Raw genomic sequence first — 5,712 nt, forward strand, 5'->3', positions numbered from 1 at the left:
CTTTCAATCTTCAAAACACAAAATAGAATTTAGTCGGTCTTTGAAAAGTTGAAATTTGAAAACCCTATCGTATCAAACTCTCGACATGGAGATCTATGGAGATCTATGAACTTCATACTCTAAAAACATAAAAGGTTAATAGTTAAAAGTTAAAACGTAAGTATTAAGTAATTAATGGTTTTAGGTACTTTACTAATACTATGTACAATGTACATATTAATGACATAAGGACTCAATAATGTGCATAATTATAATAATAAAAGGTCAAAATTTATTACATTAATATACATTTGAATTTTGAAATTTGTTCATTTTAAATAAATTAATTAATAAAATTTGAACTAAATAATTGATATGATTTTTGGGTCAATTTGTAGAATATTATCGCTATTGTCAAGAGTTATCTGGAATCATGATACTTGTCAAGGACACGTGTCATGATTTTGGATGTTTCTTGACAACAATAATAGCATTCCCAAAATTTATCCAAAATTCATCCCAGGCTATTGAGCTATCTTTTACTTAACAATTGTAGCATCGCCGAGTTGGATTTAAGCAATAAATTTTTTTAAAGACTAAACATAATTTTATTAATTTAACCGATAGGCTATATGTAGGAACTTTGTTCTCGTAAAATTATTTTTTTCGCCAGTAAATTGTCAGTCTTTGATTGGTAAATTGTCAAGTCTTAACATTATGAATTTTCTGACAGATTTTCCTTTCATTCCACTTTTAACTATTTTTTATCTATTTATTTAATATAATTAACTATAATCTACACTATTAACTATTGTCTTTTTCTTATTTATTTAACTTAATTAGCTACTATTTTAATTTTTATTGGTAAATAGCCAATGGCCATGATAATTGATTATTAATATTAAAAAATACATACAATAGTGTTCCACTATTCAAACGGGCACTGGTAGGAAAGAACGGGGAAAGAAAACCTCCACTCTAGCCCAAAACCATGGTCCTATATTATTACAATGTAAAAGGGGCATACCCCAGTCAAATTATTCCTGTCTCATATATTATAAAGATCAAATTTACATACAATTCTTTGAGCATAAGCTCTTTGAAACATTACAAACTTTCTTAATGAAGATCCATCACATTCTTTACATTCTTGCTTAGTTGCTAAATATGAGCTTTCCTATCTAACCAATTTTCTAATCAAACTAGTTAATAATAAAACTTGCAACATTCCTTAAACTACAGCACTATTTAAATCTAAATTTATATTTTAAAAAAATCATCTTAAATGCCATAGCTCTACTCTATATCAAGAATTAACTAAAAGTCTCCCCTAAACTTATCAAAAAATATAAAAAAGATAAACCTGCCCTAAACAAAATAGTAAGGCAAAAAAGAAATTTTCTTTGTAAGCCTCCATTAGAAATTCAAATCGAGACTCAAACTAGAAATAAAATTACCATTGGCTACAGATTCACTATTAAGAGCCATCTAAAAGGAAGAGATAATCAAGCCAAAACCACCTATCTACATAATATCAAAGTCTATCCTATTTCAGAGGAATGCCAGGTGGAATGGGCACACTACTACCACCCATTCTCACTTCTGATATCAAGGCATCAAAATTAGGCCCCCATACAATTACATACCATCCTTTGAATTAGCCCAACTAGAGGAATTTTATGAAATTTGAGGGTCTATTCATTCATACTGTAACAACTCAACGAATAATTCAGCAACCAAGCATAAAAATTAAACCCTCACCAATATCATTTATCCAATACTCAAACAATTATCCATCATGTTAAATATAGGTCAAAGCAATACTATTAATTGAATCAAATAGCACCCTAGATGAGCTCAAACATATTTAGAAAAACATGATGAAATCCTACTAAACAACATATATCACTTCTATATTTATTGCTTGTGGTCACAATGTTCATTCTTTGTTATTGCATTTTCATAACTTGCCCTTGATACAGAGTATTGAAATACAGAATCAACCTATGATGCAAATATCATTTTTACCTATCTCAATAATTTGAGAAATTAAAGGAACCAAACCATTTTACAAGCATAGAGCACTATATCTATCTTAAGGACCAGATAAAAAGAAATTGTTGACATCCACTATAATCCCTAAAATCGAATATAGTTATGGATCCTACCATAACTAGAGCATACAAGCCCTAGAAATCAGAAGATATGAATAAAATACCTAAAAAATGTTAACCCTCGCGAGCATTCGATTCCAAATCACTTCAAAGGGGCAATAAGTTAAACCAAACTTCTTGTATTCAACATAATATATATACATGATATTAAATGAGTCCATTTCTCCATTTTTCTAAATCTATAAGCGTCTTAAATCTAAGATCAAAGTTCATATAGTGAAATGTCATAACATATTGATCATTACATATACCCAACATATAAACAGTGATCTATATTATAACTATCTACTCCCAGTTTTCTAACCCTTTCTCAAAAATAAAGTAAAATTCTCAAAAGGACACCAAAGATAACACCTTACTTCCAATACACCATGATGATTTCGGGGATATCATTAGGATTCTCCACATAAAAGTTTAGAGGGAATTCGAAGTCAGATTTAGCCCTGCTAGTTTTCTCTAAATTCAAAGTGCAAAAGTTTAGGGCATCAAGATTGTCAAAGACCACTCCCAGATGAATATATGCATTGAAAAAATTGAGGTAATTGTTAACCATGCTCTACTTTCATCCATGAAAATTCCTCTCCATCGAAGTAGAAATTGAATGCTCGCCTCCATCTTGGGCCATTTACAGTAAAAGGCATAGTTTTCATGAATTACCAATTAATGATGATGAAAAGCTATTTCTAATTCAGGGGACCCTAGAGGAACATTCATATATTTCTTTGATAGAGGAATTCATAATTTTTCATCTATTTTGTTAACTGCTTGCTTGTTTCAATGGCTCTAATTCTGTCAGATTGTTGGAAGTTGGTTGAATAAACATGGCTTTTTTGGCTACCCAATGACCTGAATCATCATTAATTATGCATCCAATACCTATTGTACCTGGGTTACCTCTAGCAATACTGCCAAAGTTAATTTTAGCCTATCCTTTTGACAGAGGTGCCCATCTACATTTTTCTCTTACCTCCTTGCTATTCTTCACATAGAATAGAGGAGGATTAATCAATTTAGACCAATTCTTCTTCATTTTCCCATCCCAAATACAAAAAGATGTGAATTAGTTGTTTCAACTATGCTAGCTTCCATTTTTATTATTATCTCTTTAGGCTTCAATTCTAAGTTACGAAAAATACGTCGATTCCTTTCCTTCCAAATTTCCCATACTAGTATGGAAGGAAAAATGTTCCATAGTTTATTAGAAATGCCCTTGGCCAAGTTAGTAGGCCATCCCTTGAGGATTTCAAAAAAAGATTTCAAGAAAGGCATTGACCACCCCAATATGTGCCTAAGCCATTCCTAGCATGTTTGGGAAAAGGGATAGTTAAATAAAAATGATCAGTGTCTTCGCCATTTTGTTTACATAATACACATCTAGATGGACCTTGAAAACCAAGTTTACATAACATGTCCATGGTCAGAATTCTATTTTGGAAAGCCAACCATAAAAATAATCCTTCTTTTGGAAGGCATGTCAAATCCCAATAGAGCTTTAGCAGAATATCCACTTTGTCTCATTTTTGAGAATCTAATAGTTCCCTATATCCATTTTTCATGCTATACTTCCCATCATTTGAGGTTGCCCATATAAGTTCATCTTTCTTATCTAATTTCTTAATCCTCCAATCTTCTAATAATTTTTCATAATCTTTAATCATCTTAGCATCCACACCCATTCCATCCAAAGATTTCCACATCCATTTAGATTCACCTTCTACATAAACCATAGCCTTGTAATGATAGACTTTGTTTCTCCATAGATTAATTAATTTATCATTGAGATCCTTAGGGAAAAAGCTATGTTGTAAAGGGGGATGTCCATCCCAAGAATCTTCCCAAAATAAGGCCTCATCACCCTTGCCTACATCCCAAGTCAAATACTTACAAACCAAATGGTGACATTTTATCATAAATTTCCAACTCTCAGAACCTCTAGGGGGGTTTTTCATCCTAAAAATTGATAGGGGATCATCCACATTGAGATATTTATTATATAGAATCTTAGCCCATTTATATTCTCTTTCCTTATAGAGACGCCAAATTAGTTTGGCACCTAGGGCTTCATTTTGCCATTGTAAATTCTTGATCCCTAACCCACCCAAATCCTTAGGTTTACAAATGTACTCCCATTTGATGATCACCAATTTTTTGTCTTCTTCACAATCCTTCCAAAGAAAATTTTAGAGTTTAGATTCGAATTTAAGGAGGTTCCACTTGGATAAAGAGAGACATGATAGAGGAAAGGTTGGAATGATAGATAAAATTGATCTATTCTTGGTACTTTTTCTTGCCTTTGTCAATCATTTGTCCTTCCAAAAACTAAGCTTTGCATCCATTTTTTCCAAGGTATTGCACCATAATTTAATAGATTTCAATCCTTTCTCTAAGGCAATTCCCAAATATTTACAGGGGAATAAACCTTTTTTGTATCCCATGATCTTGCATATTTGATGTTCTATATCAGATCTTGTATTTATAAAATAAATCCAAATTTGAGCTCATTTACTTTCTACCCTGAGGCTTCCATATAAGCTTTAATGATGTCTTTTAGACCAAGAACCTCTTCAACTGTACTTTTTCCAGGCAAGATGGTATCATCTGCATATTATTGATGAGTAATGTTGGGCATATTTCTAGTAATAGTAATGCCTGAAATCTTATGATTCTTATGCACATCAGCCACTGCTCTCCCAAATGCCTATACCATGATGATGTAAAGTGAGGGAGATAATGGGTCTCCTTGTTTGATACCCCTTGATATATCAAAAAAACTTTCCAGCATTTCGTAAATGAGAATTGAGATTTTGGGAGTGGATATGAATTTGAAAATGAGGTTGATCCATTGATGGGAAAACCCGAAAGCTTCAAGAACCTTACATAGGAACCTCCAATCAACCATGTTGTATGTTGTTTGAATGTCCAATTTCATGAACAAGCATGCCTCTTTGTTCATATAAGAAAAATGAATTGTCACTTAAATGGTAATTATGCCATCAAGAATGAATCTACTCAGTACAAATCATGTTTGTTCCTCTGATACTATTTTAGGAAGTATACCCTTAAGTATATTTTCTAAGATTTTGGAAAAAACTTTGTAAATAGGTGTTACAAAGGGCGATCGGTCTGAAGTCTCCTAGGGTCTCAGGTTCTTATTTTTTGGGAATCAAAGTGATAAAGGAATGATAGATTTCTGATAAAAGAGCACCCCCATTTCTTGAGGCTTCAATCGCTTTCCAAAGATCTATACCTATAATATCCCAACATTTTTGAAAAAAGAAGGCCTAAAAACCATCTAGGCTAGGGGATTTATCTAGATTCATATCAAAGACTACCATCCCGACCTCTTCCAAGGTGATGGGTTTATTTAGAACCTTATTATCTTTGGTTGTGATGATTTTTGGGATTACTTTGAGAAGCTTAGCTTGTGTTGTTCTATTTGATCCTACATAATTGTTTAAAATATTCTAAAAGTATTCTATGAAGGTATCCATGATTTCACTTAGTTTATCAATTAGAATGCCCAAGTGATTTTTGATACATGTTATTTTACTCTTTGATT

The sequence above is a fragment of the Cupressus sempervirens genome, chromosome 2 (genome assembly GCF_028749045.1).
Source record: "Cupressus sempervirens isolate cs-2001-9-10 chromosome 2, ASM2874904v1, whole genome shotgun sequence".
NCBI lineage: Eukaryota > Viridiplantae > Streptophyta > Pinopsida > Cupressales > Cupressaceae > Cupressus > Cupressus sempervirens.